This window comes from Balaenoptera borealis (assembly GCF_965194805.1).
Source record: "Balaenoptera borealis genome assembly, chromosome: 7".
NCBI classification, from domain to species: Eukaryota; Metazoa; Chordata; class Mammalia; order Artiodactyla; family Balaenopteridae; genus Balaenoptera; species Balaenoptera borealis.
This window is the reverse complement of record NC_138864.1, coordinates 82,055,301-82,083,241: the sequence shown is the minus strand read 5'-3', so window position 1 is coordinate 82,083,241 and position 27,941 is coordinate 82,055,301. Positions and strand designations below refer to the sequence as shown.

Sequence of the window (27,941 nt, the reverse complement as noted above, 5' to 3'; positions counted from 1 at the left end):
AGGTAGTCACATAGTTGAAGGTAGGTCCTCCTTACAGAAGTATTCCAGCTAATAAGTGAAGAAGGAATGACAGAAATATACTTCACCATTTTGCAATCCCCAAAGAACTAATGGATCTAGGCGAGCATTGTCAATGACTGCCAGCATCCCAAAGAGAGACGAGCAGATTTTGGTGCCTCCTGACAGAAGTATCCCACATTGCCTATGAAGTACTCTTGTCAAAAAACTGAACTTGATGCTAAATGAAGTCTAGAAAGCCCGAGTTACCAAATTATGAGAAATACAAGAAACAAAGGAACTTGCTAAACTGACACCATGAAAATGGAATCAACAATATTCACTTTGTACAAAACTCTACAAACTCTTCAACAAATAAATTTCAAGGCAAAACAAAAAAAAGGGGGGGGAACAGATTTGTGACTTAAAAGCATCTAAGAAGACATGTCAACCAATTTTAATGTACAGACCTTATTTCAGGCCCAATTAAAATAAAGGGCACTTATCTGGGAAAGCACCAAATGGCAGAGGTATACCCGTACTCCTGGGGTACTCCTGGCTGCAGCAGCAGCCCAGCCCGCATCACAGAGTTCAAGGAAGCAAGGCCGAGCTGGGCCACCTGATCAAGGACAGGGAGACCAAATCCCTGGAGGAGATTTCTCTCTTCTCCTTTCCCATCAAGGAATCTGAAATCACTGACTTTCTCCTGGGGATGTGCCCCAAGGATGAGGTTTTGAAGATTATGTCCATGCAAAAGCAGACCTACGCTAGCCAGTGGACCAGGTTCTGTTGCCATCTGGGACTACAATGGCCATGTCGGTCTGAGTATTAAGTGCTCCAAGGAGGCTGCCAGGGCCATCCTAGGGGCCATCATCCTGGTCAAGCTCTCCATCGTCCCCCTGCGGCAATGCTACTGGGAGAAGAAGACAGGCAGGTCCCACACTGTCCCTGCGAGGCACCAGCCTCCATGCTGAGTGCCTCTTCCCACTCCCACAGGCACTGGCATCATCTTGGCCTCTGCACTCAAGAAGTTGCTGCTGATGGCCAGTATGGATGACTGTCACACCTCGGCCAGGGGCTGCACTGCCAACCTGGGCAACTATGATGCCATCTCCAAGACTTACAGCTCTCTCACCCTGACCTCTGAAAAGAGACCGTGTTCACCAAGTCCCCCTATCAGGAATCCAGGGACATCTCCTACAGACTCACACCAGAGTCTCCCTGTAGAGAGCTCAGGCTCCATCTATGGCCACCACTGTAGCATTTTTATATAATAAATATAAAGCGAATTAATTAATTAAAAAAAATAAAGGGCAAAAATCCTATGAAACAAACAAGGAAATTTGAAGGATATTTTAAAATATTAAGAAACTGTGGGTAACTTCTTAGGTGAAAATATGGTATCATGGTTACTTTTCTTTAAAGAATACTTAACTTTCATACTTACATGCTGAAATACTTATGGATAAAATGCTGTGATATCTGGGATATGCTTCAAATAACCTTGGGAGAGGCTGGAAGTGGGTAGAGACACCGATGAAACATGACCAGTTGTGAGCTGATAATTGTTTAAGTTGGGTGGTAGGTTCATGCTGGGTCATTATCCTGATCTTTGTACTTACATAATATTTGAAATTTCTATAATTAAAATATTTAAGAAGTTTTGTTCACAATTATAACATAAGATACTTTTGCTTAATTGTTTTAAAAAAATGCTAAAATCCAGGAAGGGATTTCACATGAAGGTAAGAAGCTTTTGGAAATGCAGGTGTCCCTCATTATGACTGGAGCATGAGGAATCTCTCGGAAGTGATAACAAGAGTATCCAACCAACCCTTTTCGATTGAAGCAAGATTACACCAGGACAGGAAACCTGCTGGTGGTGAGGGTGGTATCTCATGAAAAAGCATGGTCTCACTGACTTGGTCTTGGTCTCACCAAGTATATTATGAGTGACAGCAGCAGCCTAGCCTCTGTATGTTGTAACTAATCATAACAGGACATTATGAAATTATATATTTTGCAATGTAATTAAAAGATCTTTCCATAACTGCAAGATTAAATCCCAAATGGCTAGCACAAATGACTGCCATCTGAACAAGCTTTGAAATGCCAGGGTACTCACCCTCAAGACAGCATTCCTGAAGCAGATCAGAATGCTCCAGGCTGGCAAGAAGCCTCCCTGGATTCTAAGTTGCCCCCAAAGGATGCAGTGGCTTGCACACTGGAAAGTTTATCTATGACTCTAAGCCACTCCAAGACCATTTGTAAATTACTGCTGGGGTAATTAACAAATATTGAGATTTGCTGACCTGAAGAAATAAAGATCTCCACAAATGCCTAATGCACTCAGGCAGTCACTCACTGGCAAGATCTTGTCTGAATGTCATGAAGTCAAATATGTCATCAAATATGACAGTTTCCAAAAGGGACCCAAGGTAGGTAATGATCAGTAATCAAGGGGTCAAATCAAAGTACATGGAGGGATCCCAAAGCTTACCTCTAACTTTGTCCTTCAAAAACCCAAATCCAATGGAGCAATCACCCTTCATTCCGTTCACATAAAGTTGAAGTGATCTTTTATTCTAGGAGTAATGACTTGATGATTTGACACCTATGAGTCATAAGCAGCCCTTTGTAAAAAGCCCCGTGACAATCTGTTAGCTCACATTTAAGCCTCAGCTGTGTCTCCCACTCTGTTCCCGGTAGTCCCCATCTTCTTTGAATCTAGGGTGGGGTTCTGGGCCCTGGCTCAATGAGTGGACTCAGTTTCAGACCAAATATATTGCAGTGAACCTTAAAAATTCACACATTTGCAATGAGACTTTCTTCAAGGGGAAAATATATTTTTAGTTATTTGGCCAAAACAAGCAAAATGCTCAAAATGTTGAAATGGTGAGGCCCCCACTATTTCATTACTGCTTTGCTGAGGCAAAGAAGTGAAGATATTTTTCTTTGTGGTTCCAGCAAGCAGGCATACATTTATCAATCAGGACACTCTACAATGGATGTCTAATCAGATACACTAGTCCTCTGGGTAATTCCAAATTCCTGCATAGAAACTTTGGCTTCTTTTCCTTAATGACTGTATTTGGAGAATGAACTAAAATGGTCAAAATTTTCAATACATCATGGAGAAGGGTTAAGCACAAAAGTCCTGTTAAACAATAATGGGATTTGTGTGTGAAACATGACACTCTTTGAACACTTTTGAGAAAGTTACTCTCCTCTTTCCCTTCCAACTAATAACAATTCAACATTATTTAACATAATCCTACTGACAGGTAATTTCTGACACGAAATTTATTACTGACTTGCCCTTTGAGGGCATGTTTCACTATTAATGTTTCCTTTTAAAAGCTATAGCATACATTAGATTCTCCTACAGCGTTTCCCCATGTTTTCCTTGGAAACCCCTACTTTTTGTGGTATTTTACATTACCCGAACCTGTTTTAACTCTGTATCTTTACACACACACACACACATACACACACACACACACACACACACTACCTCCTTTCCAGAAATACGTCCAGAAATATACTTAACATTGAAACATTTTATTCTACAATTATTAGGTTTACCTAGAACTGAATAAACAACATTAGTAGAGCATAAATTTAAGTAAGTTTCTCCTGTACCTAACTGGGTATGTGATTGACTGAGCTAGAGGGCTTGAATTCAATAGGACCATGCCAGGAAATGGGAGAGCTGCAGACTGCGGCTGTTATCCATATAGGGCCAGTGAGACCTGCAAGCATCTGCCCTCATTGGTGCTTTGAGTCTTTCACAATGCAGCACACATGAGACTGTACAGAACACATTTGTGATTCTGACTCATTCAGAGAGATGATTCTTTACCTGGTGAGTCAGCATGAAGCTAAGTATTTCCCTACCTGTGCTAACCATACAAGGGCATTGCTACCTGGAGGATTAGGTCATCTGCCCCAGAAGGAAACGCACACCATCTTTGGTTTTTCTGGAACAGCTTTACTGGCATCATGAGCTCATAGGCTGGAGCTGACCACGTGGTGTCCTTCCTTTGAAAAGGAGGCATCGTCTAAAGGGCTGGTTGGCTGGCAAAGCAGCAAGGAGACAAGTGAAAGAAGTATTCATTCATTCATTATTTATTTATTCATTTGTAATTTTAGGGAGGTCAGGTTTGTTGAGTTACAATTTACAGATGGTAAAATTCACCCTTTTTAATATTGCAGTTCTATGAAATTTGACAAATGCATAGAGTCATGTAACTACTACCACAACCAAGATATAGAAGAGTTCCATCGCCTCAAAAAATTCCCTCACCCCCTTTGTAATTAACCCCTTTCCCCACCTACCATATTTATTTAAAAATAAATTCAAATGATTTACAACAGAGACATGAATTCACCTGCATGTTGTGACTTGTCCTTAATATAGTGGCAGGATTTACTGGTAGTGAGCTTCAGAGACCCTCCATACCACCAGAAGTCTGAGAACGTGCTGGGCGAGATCTATTGCCTCACATTTGCCCTAATGGATAACCTATTTCTGCAGAGAAACACATGCAGGAGTGATTCTACTAGGTAAATTCTTAGCTTCCTAACTCTTCCTCTAAGCTTAAGAAGAAGACTTACATCTCCCACTGTTTCAGAAGACTAAGTTCCCTTCAGTCTCCCACCTCAACCAAATTCTAACTGGAAAAAGCTGGAGATATACACACTCTCCCCTACCTTGGCCCTTGCCTCTCTCCCCATAGACTGACACACACAGGAAGCTCTCTCTCTCTTTTACACATACACACACACACACGCACGCACACGCACACGCACACGAAACAGAGGCAACACAAAAACTGCCAAGATGGTCTGCCCTCCAAGGTGGTCGTAAAATCTTGAAGGCCACAACGGGACCTTCTAGGCCCAGACCTGTGCAGAAGCCTGGGGTGAAAATCCTCTATCCCGAGAAGCTGGAACAGATCCGAGGGCCTTGCACATTAGGGAAGAGTTACATTCCTAGGTTACTGGGCCATTAGCAGCTCCACCATCCATTTTTCATTTGAAGGAACCTTTTTAAAGGTTGAATTCTTATCTTTGGGAGGCCTGTAAATGCAGTTCTTGTGTTTTCATTGGGTTTATTTAGCCTGGGGGATTTTAGGTCCCCCTGTTTAGGTAGTAAATTTTCCCCTTTGTGTGAATGTATGTGGTTAATATACTTAAAAATCCATCAGGCAAGGATAACAAAAATGCAGCCGCCTTTACACAGCAGTTTTTGGCAAGAATATAGTCACTCAGGATGGCTGTGTGGTGCTTATAATTGAATTGTGGTCACTAAGCCGAATGCTATCAAACTCTGGAAAAACCAAAGCCAGATCCCTCTGAGCACGCCTTTCACCACCTTCCCTCTGGCCCCTTCCCTTGCTGCCAGCTGCCCCTGTTCACCCAGCTGGCAGAGTGGGACACAGAAAGAAGCCCAAGATGAATAAACGGTAGACACTGCTACAGCCTTTAAACATGTACCAGAAAAGATGGACTCCAGGGCCTGAAAGGACAGAACTGAAGACCTGACGGCGTGAGTTGCAACGCTTGGGAGGCCGGTGAGGGAGAAGCTGCTCAAGAAAAGGAAAACGACAAAGGCCCTCGAAGACACCCTTGGAGAGCTTCCAACTCTTGGTCGAGAACAACATTAAGCTTTGGCCCCTTGAATCAACATTATCTGACACTAGGGCACAGATTCCGGGCTCCCCAAGGTCCCCCTCACAACGGTAACCTCGGGTGATCGATGGTCCATTAGCCAATTTTTCCGCCTGCCCCCTCTGACCCCACACGCTCATCTCTCTGCCACCTCCCCCCCCGACACTGGTGGCAGAGCCCAGTCACCAGGCTGGGTTCGAAAGCTGTGGGCTCTGACCACAACGAGCATGAAGCCTTCCCACTCAGCCACCGCTGCTGCTGACTGCAGGAGACCCAATGACCACCACACACCCTAGTGCATCCAACTCAACCAGGTGGCCTTGGTCCCTGACAGATCTGAAACAAAAGGAGAAAACCAGCTCATTGCACAGAGTTATGGCAGGAGGAAAGAAAAAATCCTGCCATACAACTCTCTCTAGCCTAAAGACAAAATCAAATCAAAATCAAAATACACATAAGAGGATTATTCTACTTAAAAACTACCTTTTAAAACAAATAAATAAAAATAAAAACTACCTTTTTCATTAGGCTAAGGGATAGCTCAATATTTCCTATCCTTCCCAGACACTGAGCTCATTCAACAAATATTCTAAATGGGCACTCAAATGTAACAACAGTACCCAGGCTCTTTGGGTGCATAAGCCCATCCCATATGCCATGTAAAGGATAGAAAAAGCACTTTGGACTCAACCACCATCCTAGAGCAAATTCTGCAAAAAATGTGCTTCTAGAGCTAAGGAGCCTAGGAGCAGGTGAGCTCAGGGCCTAGAAATTCATCAAGATGGAAACTATAGGCAGTCCAGCACAAATGGCTGCAAAGCAAAGGACAAACTGTCCCATAGACCTAGGACCTAAAAGAAAGCTATGTCTAAAATGCACGAGTCAGAAAAGCACACATTTCTCAAAAGGTAAACAAACAACCTACTACTCAAGAACTACTGTACTAATTCAAATTATCACTGCTTCCTGCTGACCATGGTTGCATAACTACCTCAGGTCTAACTTTCTAGAATGATGTATCTGCACGGCTATTTAAAGTTACACCTCTGTGGGAGGGAGACGCAAGAGGGAGGAGATATGGGGATATATGTATATGTATAGCTGATTCACTTTGTTATACAGCAGAAACTAACATACCATTGTAAAGCAATTATACGCCAATAAAGACGTTAACAAAATAAATAACTAAAAATAAAGTTACGCCTCTGACATCTTACTTTAAATGGTAAGCTCCAGGAAGAGTTATTTGACTTTCTTATTATAACCACAGAGACAGCATGATATACAAGTAGGTCATAGATTACGAATGAACACAGATGAATAATTACAACTGATCAATTTTTACGCCAATAACTTAAAAATCTTCTCTTTTAAATTAAGGTAATTTAAGAAGAAATGTAGAGACCCTATTCTTCTCATATTTGAGCCAATACTTAAACTTACATATAACCAACGAGTCCCTATCAGTAACCTTTATTGACCTAAAGATTACTCATGTATCAACACATGTCAACCATCAAGTTGCCCCATGCCCTCAGGAATTTCAGAGACCTCTTTTAAGAAAAGCAGTAATGACTTCTGAAGGAGTGAACAATGGAATCTGATTTTCTACAACAGTTTTAGGGTCAATGATACAAGTCCTTACATCCTGGATTTTAACCTGCTCATGTACTGTGGGGAAGGAGGAAAGACAGGGGCCAGGGAGGCAGGGAGGCTGGGATTGATATCAAATGACATCTTAGAGCAGCGCCCTTGCCAACCAAATTCTGCCTGGCTCTGACCATAGACTAGTAAGCAGCTTCAATTACACAGTATTTCCCCTTTAACATTTCCCTCCCCCCATTCATGTTTTAAACCATAATAAAACATAATTTCTTATGGTACTGCCAAAAGGGTCTTTCTGGCATTTTACTGCTAAAGTCCTATCCTTCCACCTACACTCCTCGACCTCCCTCACCCCTCCGCTACTAAAAAAATCACAACTGAAAGAAAAGAGAAAAGAAAATGGGAAAGTATGAAACCTGTGAACACACATAAGGGGGAAAACACTCCTTGCCCTGCTTTCTCCTAAAAAGTGAGGAAAGACAACCAAAATGAAGGGCAAAAGGAGCCTGTGTGTGTATGTGTGTGGGTGTGTGTGTGCGTGTGTGTGCGTGTGTGTGTGTAATCTGTATGGTACAAGAGGAAGCCATATAAGATCTCTCAGTGCCCTAATGTCATGCTTAATAAACAAAGCTCACAGTCAATGACATTACCCAGGAAATACCATGTCCCGTACTGTTCAGTGTTTGTTTCAAAGCGCTAAGTCTGGAGAAAAACAAAGGAAGCCAGAGGGAGGAAGAGAAATTCAGTTTAACTGTACTGCTGTGAGCTCTAAAAGCAAGCCAGATCCCAAGTCTGCCTCTTTTATTTTGTTAGGAGAAAATCTTTTCAAGTATGCACATGATAAAAAAAAAAAATCTATGGGCACTGGTCTTCCTTTGGGTAAGTCAGTGGTCTTTATCATTTCGTTTTGACAAAGAAGAAAGCATAAAACCACTTCCCTTCCAATGCATCATACTTCCAGAGTTTGGTCCCATAACTAACGCAGAGTTGTGTACTTCATTAAAACTCAGAGATCCACCTGGTTTAAGGTTTTAGAGATCCATTAGGCAGCAGTTGAAATATGGTACAATTTTCTCATGTGGCAGGCAGTCTGTTATTATGGATTGGGTCCTCCTGGCAATGAGTGTGCTAGACGAATTTGCACTTTCCAGTCCCTGGAAGGCCTCACATGCCCCCAGCACATGTATGTACACACTGTTTCGCTCCCACTCAGAGGACATACTATGTATGTCTTTCTTTCTTCTTCTCCTCTCTTCTCTTTTCTCTTTCTTCTTTCTTCTCTTCTTCTCTTTCTTCTCCCTATTTCCCCTTACATTCAGTCACGTGGTCCCACTTTTTACACATTTCTGGAGTAGTTTTATCCTCCAGCTCCAATACATATACATTTTGGGTATTTTTTGACCACCTTCACTCATGTGCTCCCCTCCCCTCCCCAACCCCTACCCTCACCTCTGGCCACCACCAGTCCGTTCTCTGTATCTATGGGTTAGTGTTTTAAGTCTATCCATGTTGTTACAAAAGACAGGATTTCCTTCTTTGTTATGGCTGAATAATACTCCATGGTACAGTCGACTCTGAAACAACGTGGGAGTTGGGGGCATTGACCCTCTATGCAGTCAGAAATCTGCTATAACTTTTAGTTGGCCCTCCGTATCCATGGTTCCTTCATACCCAAGGTTCTGCATCCGTGGATTCAACCACCTGTGGATCATGTAGTACAGTAGTATTTACTATCGAAAAAAATCTGTGTATGAGTGGACCCATGCGGTTCAAACCCATGTTGTTCAGAACTCAACTGTGTATGTGTATATATATATATATATATATATATATATATATATGTATATGTATATATGTATATGTATATATATATACATGCCACATCTTCTTTACCCATTCATCTGTTGATGGACAATTAGGTTGTTTCCATGTCTTGGCTATTGTAAATAATGCTGCAATGAATATGGGGGTACGTATATCTTTCCAAAGTTCACATTTTAAATACTAGTTAAAGGGCTGCCATTCACCTAGAATCTCTCTGAAATGAGTCCTGCAAAATAATTGGAAAATCACAACTTTTATATTTGCCTCTAAAGCCTAACTATAGCAACCACAATCTAGTTTTTCAAAGGGATCATTATATTTGTCAGCAGATAAATCTCTAATTTATTTCTGACGACCTTATATGCGTAACGTAAGATGGTATTCCTGAGACAATTAAAAAGAAAAAAGAAAAAAGCATGTACAGACAAGGAAAAGCCATGCTGCATCTAACAAAGTTGGCAAAGGCTTAACAGGAGCCAGTTCTGATTAGGAACATTTACATTAGTAATCAAGAAGCAGAGGGCAAATGAATATGAGCCATTTCTGCTTGCTGAGGATTCTTTCCCGGGGTTAGTGGCTGTTCTCATACCAAAGCTGGGCAGGGACACCAAAGGTATCTGCCAGGAAAGCCACACAAAGGTGTGCGATTCGAATCAAGATGACATGGGAGTAACTCGTTGGGTGATTATTCACACTCTTAGCAGGGCAACAATGAAATTAATATGTGAATATTTTTAAGTCAAACGAATATGTCTACCCGCAGGCATAGGATAATTCGAAGAACAGAACGTCAATATCTCAAATTAAGCAGAACAATCCTGCTTCATGAGATAAATTATCTTTCAGAGGTATTACATGGACATTTTAATCTTATAAAACATGAACAGTGGTGCTTGCTATCAAAATATTGTCCCCAAATATTGTCATTTCCTCTGTCCTGAAGACAAGATTAAAGGACAAGCAAGGAGATGGCAGTAATGATTTTCAAATTGTATTCTAATCACTATTTTTTAAAAATCAACTTTATTGAGATATAAATTACATATGATAAAATTTACCCATTTCATGTGGAAAGTCACTGAGTATTGGCAAGTGTCTACACCTGTGTCACCACCAACATAATCAAGACATAAGACAGTTTTGTCACCCAAAAATTTCTCTCATGTCCTTTTGCTGCCAGTCCCCTCCCAGGCCACCACTGACATGCTCTCTGTTCCTACAGGGCATTTTGCCTATTCTAGCATTTCGTGGAAGTGAATCATAACGAATGCATTCTTTTGTGTCTGGCATCTCTAATCTTGATTTGCCAAACCTACCATTTTTCTCAAAGTCCTGTGCCCCTCACTCCTGCATCTCATGGTCAGGAAATCAGCTTCAACTCTGATAACCAGACCAGGGATGGACAAGTGCCATTTTTGAGAATGTCACTAGAATAGCAGGAAACAAGGAGTGGGAAGTTGCAAAGGTCAACTCCAGTTCATTTCCTTTTGGGGTACTAATTTTAGCACATTGTTTGGGTTTCCCCAAGAAGATATTTTTGGAATAAGGGGATTCCAAGCATGAAGCCTAAAAATAGAAAAGAAGAAGACCTTTTCCATACTCTTTCTCACACACACCTTAACGTGTTAGGTCTTTGACCAAACAGATGCAAGATAAATGCTTGATGATGACATCAGAGAGAGAAGAAAGAGATGGGTTTTCTCGCAATATCTAGAAGAATTTGGGAAAATACTAAAGTACAAAGCAACTATGGATTACTTATTTCTGAACCTACTGATATTCTTCTCACCTAGAGTAGAATTTTCCTGGGTTTATAAATTAGAAGTTTTCACTTACCACCACTTAACACCAAACACAAATACTTTCTTCTTCTTGTTAGGACCAAGCAAGGATATTTTTGGTTGTGTGAGACATCCAGTTGTCTATGGACCTGATACGCTCTATATAAGCCATCCCAGTGTCAGAAGAATACTAATTATCAAAATTATTAGGCTATTCTGTTTCCTGATGTCCTCTAAGACCTTCCTGTGTGACTCAACTTTTTTTTCAAATAAGAAAAGGCATAAATTGTTCTGTGTCCTAAGTCTTTATGTAAACATCAGCTCCTGGGTTCTATTTGTCCTCAAGCTGCTGTCACATAATGATTGGAAGAGAAAATATTAATTCTTCCAGGGCTCTGGGGTATAATGCAAGCAATAAATCAACTTACATAATTTTTTTTGAAATAAAGCAAAGGGATAAATTAGTTAAAATAATTTATTTAAGAGTAGTGTTTGTCATTAAGAACCTTTCTACTTCAACTGAAACAATTTTGATCCCAATGATAAGATGATTTTAATCTATGGTATTGTAATAGATGAAAAAAACTAAGGTAAAAACAGGAGACAACTAAGATGATGTATACTGAGAAGAATTACAGAGAGGGCTGTGCTCATGACTATTTTATTATTTTATTACTTATTTAATATTTATTATTTTATCATTTAGTGAGAAATTATGTTGGATTCTTGCCCTAGACAGAGCAATACTTCCTTCATCAGACAGATTATCTGACCAGTGAGAAGGTTAATCAAACCACTAAAGAGGGGCTTCCCTGGTGGCACAGTGGTTGAGAGTCCGCCTGCTGGTGCAGGGGACGCAGGTTCGAGCCCTGGTCCGGGAGGATCCCACATGCCGCGGAGCAACGAAGCCCGTGCGCCACAACTACCGAGCCTGTGCTCTGGAGCCCGTGCTCTGCAACAGGGGGAGCCACCGCAGTGGGAGGCCTGTGCACCGTGGGTGGGGGGGTGGCCCCTGCTTGCCACACTGCTTCGTGTGCAGCAGCGAGGACCCAACACAGCCAAGGATAAATAAATAAATAAATTTATAAAAAAAAAAAAAACCACTAAAGAGAAGGTTAATCAAACCACTAAAATAGAATGAATATTCAAAAGAAAAAAGTTTTAATTCTTCTGAATAGTAAGTCAACATCAGGCACTACTTAGTAGGCAGTCTTGTCTTACATTATCTAGTTCTATAGGGAAAAAAAGGGTTTATAAACCCTGTTAACCATATATTCAAAAGATCAATGGCCATTAAAATGATCCTTTCACTGACATTTCTCAAGGTCAATCTCTCACCCATGTGAGCCTCTGATGGCAGAAAATAAACCCAGATCTCACCATAAACATAGATTCTTTCCAATATCTAAAGCCAATGTAAAGGAGAAATAGAATTTGTCATATTTCTTTGGTATCAAGGGTGTGTGTAGAGGCAGTGGGTTCCAGGGAAAAGAGCACCAAAATAAAAATTTTATAACTCGTCTTTGATTCCCCGCTTCCTGTAGTAGGGACCTTGAATAAGTCATGGCCCTTCTAGTCTCCTTTGGTCCTTTATTTGTTTAAAAAAAAATGTAGTTGGAAATTGTCCTACATTCCTGCTCTACCTGGAGTGAGATAACAAAAAAATGCATGGGATCTGGTTTGAAAACTTTTTAAGTGTCACACAAATGCAGAGGATTACCACTCTTTTATGCATACCATCTCTCTAAATACTGTATGCTACACGTATTCCTATGTAAGCACTACCTTAAAATTTATGAAACAATCCAGCTCTGGCCACAGATCTCCTGAGAACACATTCCTTCTTACATCAACAATGCACATTTACAAATTACCTAAAGACCCCTTAAATCTACAGCAAAATCTTCCACACTCTGTTTTCTAAACTAAAAGCACAACTGGCTGTAACTTACCAGCTAACTCACTGACTAACCAACTAACTAAAACATAGGGGCAGAAAGCAGCATGTTCAGTAAGCTTACCAGGTTTAAATTGGAATGGAAAAAAAAAAAATACAAATTCAAACTATGGGCAGAAAAGGGCCCAGACAAATCAGTTATTATTCCTCAAAAACATCACACTCCTTGGAAGATCTACAAGCTAAATACAAACTCCCACAGCAGGATGTCACACACATTTGGACTGTAGGCACTGTTCAGTGGTGGCCATAGGCAACAAAGACCTTCTTTGAGACAACTTCCACCTGGTCGGGGCACCCCAGTTCTGAACAGTCTACTGCAGCCAAATGCCTCTCCTCCCTGTTTGGCCATCTGGTTGAGATAGAAAGGTTACAGGGATAGTGATAAGGGAGCTGGTACTACATGGAACAAGGATTCAGATCAGTGACTGCCCAATTCCTCTTTCAATGTGATCAGAAGACCTCAACAGATAGGCTGTGATCAAAACAAAACATTTGGGGTCGTACTGGCTAAGTTCTTAAAGGCTGTGGACAAGTCATTCTTCATGTTTTTTAGAGTTCACCTAATTGCACATAAAGGTTTCTGTCATTGAATCTTCATCTGGTAGCCATGGAATCCAGTGAATTTACGAATTTCGGGGTAGTGTGCAGTTGTTGACCCTAAGATGCTCACATTCAAAAAGTAGTCAGTCGGTCAGTTTTTTCAGTGATTATCATGGGTGCCTGAAAGGGGAGAACCTTATCTTGTCAGGGTAGGATTGTGGAAATCAACTAACTTAAAATCAAATTAGAAATTAAACATATCTTTGATTTTTCAATCTGGGGGGGGAGGAATAATTATAGACTCACAAAAGGTTGCATAAAATTGCACAGGAAGGTCCTTTGTACTCTTCACTCAGTTTCCTCCAAAGGTAACATCTTTCATAGTTATAATGCAACATCAAATCAAGAAACTGACACTGGTACAATCCACAGAGTTTATTTCATCAGTTTTATAGGCACTCATTGTGTGTATGTGTTTAGTTCTCTAAAATTTAACATATATGTAGATTTGTGTGGTCACCACCACAATCAAGAGACAGACTATTCCATCACCAGGATTACTCACAATACCTCTTTATAGCCACTTCCAGCCCCTCCACCAACCCTAACTCTTGGCAACCACTAATAGGCTCTCCATCTCCATAATTTTGTCATATCAAGAATGTTACATTAATGGAAACATATAGTATGTAATCTTTTGAGGTTAGCTTTTTCCATTAACTGTAATTCCCCTGAGATCCACCCAAGTTATTGCATGTGTCAATAGCTTGTTACTTTTTATTGCTGAGTAATATTCCATGGTATGGATGTACCAGTGTTTGGTTAACCATCCCCCCATTGAAGGACATTTGGAAACAGGTTCTTATTTTAAAATAGTCCAAATTTGTGAATTCTGACACAGATCAGATTAGTTGTATAAAGAGAAAAGATCTGTCCTGACTGGATGAAAATATGCTATAGAATAATCTATTCACAAATTGATTACACATGAATATTATACATTCACTTTATGGCTTTTACCTTTTGGTGACCATAAGAAGTTCTCAATAATGTGTCCCAATTTTATGGTGCTTAAAAAAGCCTCTAGCAAAAACTTTCTGCCCAAACGTACCTTTTTTGTCCTAGATCTTTACAGTAATGCTTCAATGGCCTCTACAGCAAACAGAATTTTAAGAGATATCTATTTTTTCCAAACTGAAGAATTGAATTAACAATCTCCAAGATTTCTGAGTGGCTTTGATCTGTCTGTCTTGCTTAACTTTTCAGCCATTTCATGTACTGAAATATTCCCAATGCAACTAGAAGTTCCAAGTGTAGAGCTCTCTTTCCTATTCTGTCACTTAAAGCTCTTAAGACCCCATCCATAATTTAAGCAAACACATGATGAGCACTTTCCATGGGCCCAGTGCTCGTGGGCTGGCTCCTCTATACATTACAAATACCCTTTCAAATGGTCTCTATTATTATTTCCATTTCACAGATGAGAAAACTGAGGCTCAGAGGGGTTGAGGTACATTTCTCCCGGTCACACATTTAGCAAACGGAGTTCTCAGGTTTCATACCCAGGGGTCTAGTTCTAGCACCTGTGTCTTTAATGCTGTGCCCCCCACTACTTTCCCACCTTCAAAGACTGCATCCCTGCTTGTCCAGTTTGCCTAACACCCTTTTCATTTCCCCACTCTTCCTATATTTGTTTCACATAGTTCCTACTTTTGTGTTTTTTTCTTGTTGTTATCTTCTATGTCTCTAGAACAATTCCTATTTTACCCCACCCTCCATACACTAAAATAGACAGTGTCTACTAAAGTTTATTATGTAGACCAGGCATCAACTCCCCTCCCCCCAACAATAGGGATAAAAGAAGGTCTAAGGATCCCCCAAGATAAAGACCAACATGGCGATTATTTGAAGGGAGATAACCCATTCTTGGGAATGTTACATGTTCCTTTCCTTTGCTTGTTTGATTCTCTCATTTTGGTTGTATATACCCAACCAGAAGGTAGATGCAGAAAAGGGAAAGAACATGAAACTCGTGTTGGTTGAAATGACCCTTTACGGAAGCTCTAGCAGGGTGGGGTGGGATAGGGAAGGCAAAGAGGCTGTTATAACTCTTAGCTGAAATGTGTTAACTTGGGTTGAGCTGTTTATTTATCTGTGTGGTTTCTGAGTCCCACAACTCCTCTAGGGGAGAACACATACTTAAAAACCCTAGAATATGTATTCATAGTATTTTTTGGATAACTCCCATTCCTGTCCCTCACACCTTTGGCTTTTATACAACAGGGGCAGTGCCAGTGGTACAATTCTTTCACATTTTACCCATCATTTGTAGTAGAATAGGAATAATCTGAAAAATTTGCCTTTGCCTCACACCAAATCTTAAAGCAAACAAAATCTTCGGAGGACTGTCTAGCCTGCAAAATGTTTCTCTCACATAAATTGTGTACTAGCTAACTCCTTCTCTTCTCCATCTCCTTCTTACCATCCTTGCTTCTCATGTCATTAAATTAAACAACCACAGGCATTTGCCTGTTACAGTGAGTTTTATCACAAAAGGGATTCTCGGGAAAACCACGCTAAAAAACTCTGCGTATATGAAATTACTCCTAAGGCCCGCTGTCTGATCATCATGCAGCTGCTCTGATTAATGCTTGGCTGGGCACGCCGAGGAAATGGACAGAGAGTGTCTGCACTGCCCCTCTACTTCCTGTTCAGCAACTCCTGGATTCAAATAGCATTTTCTTTCCAAACCACCAAGGCACATTAGGGAACTCAGGGAGAGGTGGGTGTTAAGGAAGGGAGGCTACAAGGCAGGTCTAGGGATCCAGGGATATAAAGGCCGGGGTATGGAACTGGAGGTGGGGGGAGCGGATCGGGAAGAGGCAGGAGTCACAACAATGTGCTACATCCCTACAGCCCTCCCTAAGCCTCCACTCCCACACACCACCTCCTACCAGACACACCTCGCTCCCCACCCTCTCAACATGGCATGGCTCCTTTTAATAACTCCATTCATCCCCCTTGAACTTCACGAGAAGCAGAAATCAAATCACAGACGGCATTTCTATCGAGGCAGGCACATCACAAAAGGATGGACAATGGGTATCTCAAAGATCATCACGGAACAATTCTCACATCCAGGCATTGACTAAATATTCCTGACCTGTTAGACGGCTTACAAGGACAATACGATGATCAGAGAATGAAGTCTTAGCTAACACAATCAACAAAAACTGGGCCTGCCCTGGAACTTTAAGAACCAAAGTTCCTTATTTGTAAGATAGAAATCGATTTTAGAATTTTACTAATTGGCAATAGTACAGAGCTGGGGACATCTGTCATTATACACTTAGGGACACATCACTGACAGAGGCTGTGCTGTGAAATGGGGTATCAACCTTGGCTGGATGAAGTATCTGTGAAAGACCTTCTAACACATCCCCCCCAAGTACAGTCTCATGTTAATAACAGACCAAAATGGTTGCAAATATCATCTTCTAAAATTATTTTTATATTTCCAGACATTCTCATGGATTCAGTTTTAATTAGTAGGAAAGAAAAAACCCCAAGAAAACATAGTTATGGGCTTATTTTCACATCTTTTATAATTAGTATTATTTGAGGAAGAAAATTCCAAATACAATCTGAGCTAATACACCATATTTGTTACAATCCTTCCCTCTCTCTCTCATCTTTCCTGTATATACTTCAAATGAACTTAAAATGAAACTTTCAGACAGAAACTTAAGCTATAGCAATTAGTTCAAAGCTGAAGCTTCGATCACCTCCTACAGATCAAATTGCCAACACAATTTGAAGAAAAGGGAATGTTTCTAATCTCTTGTAATTTAATGTACAAAAAACAACCATCTTTATCTTACAGAAAATTCTCTTCGAAATCTGTCAACAAAATAGGAGAAAGGTTGGGGCTGTGTATGAGAACACACTGTCAAAAGCTATGAGTCTTATTTTGCCTTTTCTATGTCACTTCAGATACTCAAAAAAAGTGAGTTTCCCCTCACTTATCAAAAAAAAATGAAACTTCTTTCCACTAAAATATACCATAGAGCATAAAAATAATCCCACCCTACTTTAAATCAAGATCCGCTTTAAACTCTGTAGGGAAAACTCCCCGGTTGTACCTACGTTGAGCTTTTTCACACTATCAGGTCACTGTACAGAATGTAAATTGAGCAAGGCCAATTTAACAGAGGGAGCAGGATTCAGATAAAGTAATGATGGATAGAGTGAGGTAAAGAAGGAGTGTGGCCCTCAAGACGCTCAATCACTAGTTCTGGGTGAGGGGTGAGTGATATTACACTGGCTTAATGGACTTGCCAGTGCTAATTAACCTGGGACACAAAGAATGGCCAAATGCATCATGAGAAGTTGTTACAATTCTTAAGTCTAATGATCAGAGGAATAATTCACAGACCAAGTGTCTGATGATGCTTCAGGGTAGCTTTAAAACATTCCACCACACACAAAAGATCCTTCTAGCCCTCCGAATGGTTACCCATTTTCACACACCTTCTCTTACATGAGATAACTCATTGAAGTGCCAAGTTCATAAAAAAATAAATCTTAGTTTTAGCTCCCTTTCCTGCCTTTTCTTTCAGAGGAAAATCAACATCAGTTTGCCAAAGAAGTATAATTCTAGGTCCATTTTCCCACTTTCTTAGAACTCAAATGTAGTGAACAAGTATTGTCTCTTTTCCCTCTGATGGAAGGCAGTCCAATGAGGCATCCTGTTCTTTACTCCCTGTTTTGCTCTCCCAGGCCTTGGAGACCATCCTTCCTCCCACATAGGCTGGGAATCCTTGCCAAGTAGACTCATCAGGGTCCCAAAGTCAGGAGAACGAGGAGGGTCTAGAGTTGAGGTAGGGGTTGATGTGGTCCTAGGATGGGAATGAGGACAGGTTATGGTTCTGGTCCAACACCAAATTAAAAGAAACATCCAAACCTAAGTTGGATCCAGCCAAAAATTATTTGCATGAAATATGACTTGCATCTAGGCCAGACTCTTGAGGTCCACTGTTTAACTTTCCTGATCTGGAATCACATCTCTCTAAACATTCCCAAGGGTACTGTTATCACATTTTATTGGTGGAGAGTACACTGGAAAGGACGTATTATTCAGCATCCCCAGTGGACATCTGAAAACCCTTGTGTTACAGTAAGCAGGACCAAGAGATGAGCTTTCCACTTACAAAGAGGTATGCTCTTCTGTATTGCTCCTGAACGAACATCTGCTCCTGGTGGCCAAATGTCTACACTTCATCAGAAAGCAATAAGAGAGGATCAAAATGGAAGGCCTCATGCAACCCATACTTATCCAACCCTTGGGTTCCAGATTGTCCTGTCAACAGGCATTTTGTAGCTGGGAAAGGAAAAGAGCTGCACTGCTTATCCTGCCAAGGAGATAATGGATCCAGTAATTTCTGAGTTTGCTTCAGGAAAGTTTAACTATCCATTAACCACATTCTTGAGTTCAGGCTAGAACATCACACATTTTGGGTTTCATACTAAATTATGGGCTTGGTCCCAGTGCAAATTTAAGCACCGGGTGTGTTGGGAACAGCATCATACGGCACTATCCTAGCTCCAAGCCTCACAAGTCATTAAGCAAACTGGGATCCTTTTCACTACTGAAAATCACTATCACATGCTAATAACAATAGCAACAATAATAATAGCGAATACTTTTGTGTCCTTAAAGTGAACACAATGCTAAATACTCTATGTATGCATTATCTGATGCATACATTTATTTCTGATGACAGCTATGTGAGTTGATTGCTAACATCCACACTTTAGGGATGAGGTAACCAAGGTGGGGAGAAGGTAAGCATGTCCAAGGTCACAGAGCTGTTAACTGGTCGGCCCAGGACTTGGACCCAGGTCTATCTAGCTACAAGTTTATGCTCTTAACCCATTCAAAAGCCGTCATATATGGCAAAAAAAAAAAAAGTGTTTTATTTGGATAGAAAAATAGGAAAAGAAAATTCTAGTGCATCCTCCTTTCAATAGTTTAATATCAACTGTTCAAAGTGAGCAACTGAGGTGCTTCTAAGCATCTGTGTTTCACTTCTCTTGGATCCCAGAGTGCTGCTGTGGAAATCAGTTGCAGTGCAGATCATACTTTTCTTCTAATATATGCAATGCAAGAAATTCAGTTCTGAGATACTCAGCGTAGTTGGCTCCTTTTTGCCCCTTGGGAAGAGTAAAATTTCAGTTTGTTTTATTTAAAGCATCTCTAACCTTGAAGTGACCACCTTTATCTTGGTCCCCCACTGGACTGGTTGCCCAGATATTTAGTAAAAGCAATTCTAGGGAGTTCTCACTCATCATGTCTGATTTGGGGGAATATTCACTCATCATAGCTATGGAGCTGCCACATACCCCAAAGACTCATAAAAATTGCACCATATCGCCTCTGAGAAGAATCTTCCAGTCAGAAAGGTGGCCCCTTTGGGAGAAGTCAGGGAAATCCCCAACATTTAGGTCCACTGGGTGGAGGGGGTTGAATGACGTGATTTAGGAGGTCTTGGCCTAAAGTGCTGTGGTAGGCATGATGAAAGTGAGGCCAAGGATCAGATTTCCCAAGGAACCCAGAACACCATACCAGAGGTAGGTGTATGATATCCATCTGCTGAACTTGTGACGCCAGAGAACTTCAACTGGAGTAACATGAAAACTGGCCTGGCCCCTCCAATTTCAAAAGCATCAGTCCTATCCCCTTTGCTTTGATGGTGTGCAAAATGGGTCTGAAATGTGATCTCTCAATTATTCCCAAGGTTGCTGCTGCCAAAAGAAAGAGCCATAAGCCAGACCCTTTTGCACGTTCAATCTTCATCACCAGCTTTGAAATTAAGACCATGTTGGTGGGAAGGGTTGAGAAGTAGAAAGAGGAGGCCTCTTTTTGTCCAGCCTTTGGCTGGAGCTAAAAGTGATTTATCGTTTTTTGCACAGCTGGGTGCTTGCTGTATAAAATGGAAGACATACATAGAACCCACCAAAGAAAGTGGGCATACCGTGGGACTTGAGGTAGAAGCAGAAAGAAATGTTGAACTATTAAAACTATTTCAAATTAGACAATTGATTGGCTGTGTATATATATATATATATACACACACATATATATATACACACATATATATATACACACACACATATATATGTGTGTATATATACAACATATATATATATGTGTGTATATATATATATATATATATATCGCCATCACTATTCTTAAAGTTTGAGACTTTAAGAACTGAAAGTCTTTCAACTTTCAAAATTTCTCAGAAAAATCTTCCCTGACCTTCCTAACAAAGTCAAGCTCTTCTACTAGATGTTTTCATAGCAATGTGCATTTGTACTTTAAAGGGTTACAATTTATAGGTATTTGTATAAAGCTTTAATTAATGTCCATCACCCTCAATAGACCATGTGTTCCATGATCATGTCTGTTTATTTTTCTCTCCATTATTTTCACAGAGCCCAGCACAGTACCTGGTACATAATATGATACAAATATAAAAATATATATTAAAATATATAAAGTACACATTATTTATTTTATTATTTATTTATACAATTGACCCTTGGACAACACAGGTTTGAACTGCGCAGGTCCACATATATGCAGATATTTTTCAATAAGTATACTGGCAAATTTTCTTGAGATTTGCCACCATTCAAAAAAACTTGCAGACAAACCACCTAGCCTAGAAATATGGAAAAAATTAATAAAAAGTTAGGTATGTCATGAACGGATAAAATATAGGTAGAGAGACATAGAGCATACAAAATACGTGTCAACTGACTTTTATGTTATCAGCAAGGCTTCTGGTCAACAGTAGGCTATTAGTAGTTAGGCTGTCGTCATGTCAAAAGTTATACACAGATTTTTGACTGTGTGGGGGGAAGGGGGTTGGCATCCCTACCCCCTGCACTGTTCAAGGGTCATCTGTATATATAAAATATATATGAAAAATATATATGCATAATACGTAAACTATATTTTTTCAGACATTGGATAGTGGGGGTTGGAAGGTGGGGATGCTCAAGAGGTATCTACTGAAAGAGTAGAGTTAGAATAACTTAAGGGTGTTCAAGGACCCAAGTGGGATGTAAGAAGATCTTTTGACAACTCGTGTTCCTGAACCATATGAAGTTTCAGAGAACGTTGTGTCCTCATATAGCTAGAGTGGCTTGCAGGGGCTGCTGAACAGAAATTTTAAATTCTAGCAGAGAAGACTGAATGAGGAGGAAGAATTAATTTAAAACTGTTTGGAAGTCAAGGGATTTGGTTATCTGGGTCACATAGGTATGAAGGAGCCTGTCACAGGTTGGGTTCTCTGGAAGCAGGTGCTGAGATAGAGTTTGATATGAAAAATCTTCCTTAGAGAGAAAACAGATTTTTAACCCTAATGTTAATCAAGATCCTATTCTGCCTACTCCAATCACCATGTACTCTTCACTGATTATTTAATCATCATCTACAGAGCTCCAGGCACATGACATGCCCAGTCCAGCTGGGTAAGTGACATGCTAAAAGTCACACAGGTGCGCCACAGGAAGACGGCAGGGTCGGCCTGGGGGAATCGGGAGGACTTGAAAACTTCTCCAGAAAGCTAGTTGTAACTAGACCAATAACCTGAGGAATGTTTAGGAGATAGGCAGCCTATGTTTATCCAGGCCTTAAAGAGAGTTAAGTGGGCTGTAATCCTTGAAACCAGAGTTGTAGAAGGAGGTAAACTAGATTTCCTTTACCTTCAAGTCAAACAGACATCATATTCATCAAGTATCTGAATCCACTCCTCCCCACTAATAACAGAGCAGGGGCGGTGAAAACAGTTACCTAGTCTAAGATACTATAATTAACTATTTGACTTTACGAGGTTAAGAAAAAGAAACCAGTGGTAAGCTTTACCTTTTTATTTATACTTCATAATTCTGTTTTGTTCAGGGGGTCTAGCCGGCCACGTAGACACCAGTTTTCATTTTATAAGGAGAAAGGAGGTAGATTTCTCATCCTCTGGGGAGGAATGCTTGTGAAAGTCAGGCAGATGAACTTAGCATTGCCTGCATAAGAGATTGATGGCTGGCTTCCCACTGCTCCGGAAGGAACTCAAATTCAGGGGTTCAGCGGAGCCCCTTTGCCCACCAATGATTCCTTGGCTCCCTGCTGCTGGTGATAACCTCTCAGGAGTTTGCAATTAAAATTTCTTCCTGTAGTTTCACTCTTTCCCACTTGGCAGGCTTTCTGTCGCTAATGGATCTGAAATTAATGGGTCCTTTCTCCCTTACTCCCTTGGATCTCTGACAAAGTCAGCACACTCTGGGGAATGGGGCAGGCGGTTAGTTAGTTATCACCTATGGCACAGGTCGCAGGGTTGGGCCCAAGCTGCCATCCTCACACCCCATGGCTCTCCCATCAAGTGCCTGGAATTACATGGAAATAAATTCACTGGACACTCACCATCTCTTTTAGATTTTATTCATAGAAATCTCTCCATTCATGGATGGAGCACGCCAACCATTTTTTGGGAGGCGTCCTCCAGGTGTGTATAAAATTCAGTTCAACCAACATAAACGGAGCAATTACTGTGAAGCATGCACAGCACACTGTGATGTCTGGGTGTGGTTTTCAGTGCAGTCAATCCTCTTTGGGTGAGAGGCTAATAACTTAGGTTGAGGCTTATGTCATTTGCTCCCATTATTCGCAACTGGATTTGCCTTCGAGTTCCTTAACTTGCTAGAGTGCTATATTGTGGTGGTGCTGAAGCTATGCATACAAGACTACCAGTGTTTGAATCCTGCTCCTGCCATTTATTATCTATGCAACCTTAGGAAAGTAATTAAACTTCTCTGTGCCTCTCTCCTCATCTGTAAAATAAGAATAATAATTGTATCTCCATTTTACAGATAAGAAAACTGAGGCACAGGTGAATTCAGTAGCCAGGTTACGTAGGTGGCCTTGAATGCACCTAGAATAGTGCCTGGTACATGGAACACACTGACTGATCACTATCGTTGTCTCAGTTTCTCTTTCCTGGGCGACCCTTTGCAGACACTTGGAAGCACCGGCTACGGCACTCAAACAAGTTTCGCTTCCCCACCTCCTCCAGTATGAGGCTAAGTGACCCATGCAGGATTGAACTCTTGACCTCTGTAGGCTTAGCACCATGCCCTTGCCCACTGCCCGTCTTAGCAGGGGGAATGCAGGGCTACTAACTGCCAAGCTATCAGTTCTAAAGGATGTCAATCCCCTTTGCTCCCTCATCGCAAATCCCTTCAAGATTTAAATATACCTTCTAAGTTGATCTGTTTCAAACATTTGCTTAAGAAATAAAAGAAGTCAAAGTGCCTGCTGCTTTACTCAAAGTTGAAAATGGAGATACCAGTCTCTTCCCCCACTGGTCCTGCATTCTATTCCCCCCAGGTTCTTTGCAAGGGAAAAAAAATTATGTTGGCCACAGTTGCAATCAGCTTTAATTCATTCTTTATTGCTGCTCTGGTTTTGTGTTATTTGAGCTGGTTTAACTGTTAAAAGCGTTTCAAATGTTCACATGGTCTGCATTAGGTTACCGAATTAAAACAGGAACAGTCCACCAAATGTAGCTTTCTGAAATGCAAACCACATGAGTTTGATTTCTTTGTGGTATAACTTTAATTGGGTTCAGAGGTCTCCGAGACTTACCTGTCTATCTGCTCTGTGATGGCCTGATCCGATAAGACTAACTTAAAGGGGCTGAAGGATCCGAATTGCCTCAACTCTAGTTTCAGAACCCACACTGACCACACTACAGCTCCATCCCATTTATGACTCTCTAAACTCAGCAAGGTTGGAAATCCCTGCATACTCCCTCAGGGCATCTTCACTTGTTGTGCTAGCAAGTATCTGGCACACCCAGAGCACACAGGTTCCACACACGAAGAGTTGGGAAATTGCTAATGTGGTATCAGCCACATGTCAGAATTGCCAGTTTCCTCCACTCCCCACAGTCAGTGATGCCCAACATCTGTCCTTTTCTGACTCAATAAGAAGGCTTTAGGCTCAGATTGTCCCACTGTGGGTCTTTTGATGTCACTTTGTGGCCAGTCTTCCTTGGACAGTGTCCACCTTCTGGAACAGCTTTCACAGCTTCTAACTTTTCCTAAACTGGTCTCCCCTTATCACCTCTGAAGGCAGGTAGAAGCAGCAAGTAACTGTGGTTTAGTTCCTAGGAAGAGCTGAACTTTCCCCATGTAGGTTTCTGAGAAATAGCCACATGACCTAAGCGAATCAACAGATATTTTCTGAGTGTTACCATACGAGCCACCACAGCACATGAGGCTTGGGAGGGAAGCAGGGAGCAAATTCAAATGAATGTGCAGCTGATCTAAGATGGGGGGCAGTGGAGTGGAGAAGCTAAGGGGGCTACTGGGTTTTAAGCCTGGCTGCTTGAAGGAATGGTACTGTGGTTGAGCACAAAAGAAACCACCTTGTGACTTCAGGCTGCAAAGAAAGCCCTGGGAACTGTGTGGAGGAAACATGATATCCTTTGGCTCTTGCTCTTCTCTTCCTAGGTAAGGCATGACCCCGGGGACACAAGATGGAGACACTGTGAGGAAAAGCCAATGGTTATCCTGTCTGACACAAAAGTAGACATCTCAGCTGACACTAAATAGTGCTCATTTCCGTTAAAACAGTGAGGAAAATACATTTTCAGTATTTCCCCCAAAATTCCTTGATCACACAAAAGATTCACTTTGGTAATCTGAAAACTGAAGATTACCAAATTAAAGTCTTTCTGAATTAACTACACACCTATGCACTTACCTCTAACCACACAGTGAGCTGGTACTTAGGTGGTAATAATGATACGAATTAATATCATTGAGCATGTACTATGTGCCAGATAACTTTCATCCATTATCTTATTGAATTATCACAACCTCAGATGGTAATATTATCCTCATTTTAACAGAAGAGGAAACAGATGCACTGAGCAATGATTAAATATAACTTGTCCAAGGTCAGTGTGACTTGAGTTTGAATTTAGGCTCTATGATGCCAAAACTTGTATCCCTTACCACCACATACACAACCTCTCCTATTGTTGCAGCAACAAAGGACCGAAGAAAAAGTTAGTGAATACAGAGATGGTAGAAGGAGCTGTTAGTCTGTCTACAAAGCGAGGCCTTTAACATGTAAGCCTCACACACTCCTTTTCTCTTCCTGCTCCTTTCAGACTAGAACAGATATTGCCAGGTAAGAAAAACTTATGGGAATACTCACCACCTAAATATGCTAACCTTGGATATTACAGAATCTTTTTTTTGTCTTCATGATTAGTTACTGATAATGAGAAAAACTAGAAAAGAAAATGATACCCTACATTAAATGTGGCCGTTAATATACTTAGGATCTGTGCATTTTACTCTTTATAAACTTCAACGACAGAAAAAGAACCATAAGTAAATACGGAATTCTATTTAGTGATACAGATGCTGAAGTGGTTAGGGGTAAAATGACTGAGTCTGCAACTTACTTTGAAATGCATCAAAAAAATAAGAAGGATTTATGGATGGACAGAGAGACAGATAAATCTACAAATATATGATAAAGCAAGTATAGTGAAATGGTTATTGTAGAATCTAGGTGGTAAATAAACAATTCTTGAAGCTTCTTATGTTTGAAAATTCTCATAATAGAATGTCAGGGGGAAAGTGACCATAAAGTGAGGCTCACATTTCTAGGCTGCTAGTTTCCTGACACCACACTTGAGTTATTTAGAAAGCTGGGTGGGCAGGTGAGAAGAGAGAGACTACATCCCCAGGAAGAAAGCCAGCAGCAGCTAAGAATTAGGTTGTCCCTTCCAGGGGAAACAGTGGCTTGGAGAATAACTCAACCATTTGTAGCCCAGATCCACAGTCTTGAGAAAGACTCATGCCAAGAGAAAACAAAAGTCAAAAGAATAGGTAAGAAAATACAGTGGAGGCAAAGAGAAGATGCCAGATTTCAACATCACTGCACCCTGTATCACAGGTACAGCTGGAAATGAAACTAGAACTGTAAACAGTATTTTTTGGTTTTACAACCTAGACTTAGAAGGCTTGTGTACCTTCAGAAAAAAAAAAAAAAAAAAGGTCCCTGATAAAAGTTAGCTGAATGAATGAATGATGAATATTTTGTTGAATGGTAAGGTAATGGAGAAGATAAAAACACTCGGGCAACTTATAATCTCTCCTATTGATCTCTTACTGTTTAAATTAAGAAACTTGGCATATGCATGATGTCTCTTTTCGACCATTTTATACCCACACGTATAAGCACACTTTCAGTGGTATATAGTCTTCTATATTATGTAGCATGCTGGGTGTTGCAGGAGATACAACACAATCTTTGCTTTAAGGACTTAAAGGCTAGAGGGAGAGACAAACACCAGGTAACTATAAGACAAGGTCTGATATAGTAAGTGCCACAAACAACAGAGAGGTCCTATCTAGTTTAATTAAGGTCTGACTTACAATATAGGTCCTGCATACTGTATTCAAGTCACCGAAACGCTACTGCTATATATAGGAAATGGCCCCATCCTAGAGTAGATGTGATCCAGGACATCAGAGGCCAAAATTAGAACTTGGTACTGCAAATCACAGCCCTCTGGAGGGCCTGAGGTGTTTTCTCTATTTTTAATTGGAAAGGGTGGAATTATCCCTTTGTGTCAAGAACTTGAGATTTCACAGAGGGGTCAGGCCTGCCCAAAATAGCCTTGGAGTCCTGATCTGGAGTGAAGAGGCCTTGTAGCATCCTTAGGTGCACTAACCAATGTCACTGGACAGGTGCTGGTGAAACCAGGTGATGGAAAAGTAGTCAGGAACTGGATAGGAAAAAGACTAAGTCAGTGCCCATGAAGAAATTTTAGGTATTGAAAAGGAGGTAATGTTTTCCACCTAAGGGCATCCAGTTGGAGACTGGTCTGAGCTGGTTCTGGTTTTATAACCTCTCGACACATGTGTGTAGTCAAGGCTGAATTTAAAACCTATACCGTGAACCTTAGGAAAATAAACCACATTAAACAAGCACAAATTGAAAATATTACACAAGAGATTTCACAGGAAATTGGCCCAAATTTAGCCTTGCTCTTTATGTATTTAAGCCTCTTATTCGCTGCTTAGAACTTTATATCAGGATTTTAATGAGTCTGCCCTCCCTCCCACCCCCTCAGTCCACCTCCACAATGGCCTGCTTAGTTTTACAAAACTTATTTTTTTTTAATTCCCAAAGAATCCTGCTACCTTTGGCCTACTCTTTCAGTGCTCATAAACATATGTTCCAAAACAGTATGCTGATGATATACAGTACCAATGATTAGATGAAGGTGAACGTATACCTAAAAAACCCACTGCAGAGCCAAAAACAAGCTTCATTCCTCTACTAAAAGTTGATGACTCCTATAGAAGTGCTCTCCTACAGAAGTGCTCTGTGCTGGCAGACTCAGACACTGACTCTGCTTAAAAGATGACAGCAATCATGACAAGAGTCATTAGCAGCAAACTATTTCAGTGTC

The 27,941-nt window shown here is 40.8% G+C and overlaps 1 protein-coding gene and 1 pseudogene across 10 annotated transcripts in view; one reads left to right on the top strand and one right to left on the bottom strand.

Annotated features, from left to right (window-relative positions):
* CREB5 (cAMP responsive element binding protein 5) overlaps positions 1-27,941 on the bottom strand; it is a 409,001-nt gene that overhangs the window by 206,545 nt on the left and 174,515 nt on the right. The window lies entirely within an intron of this gene.
* Positions 488-14,738, top strand: LOC309632641 (small ribosomal subunit protein uS5 pseudogene; annotated as a pseudogene). Its single transcript has one exon. The product of its transcript is annotated as a small ribosomal subunit protein uS5 pseudogene (transcript).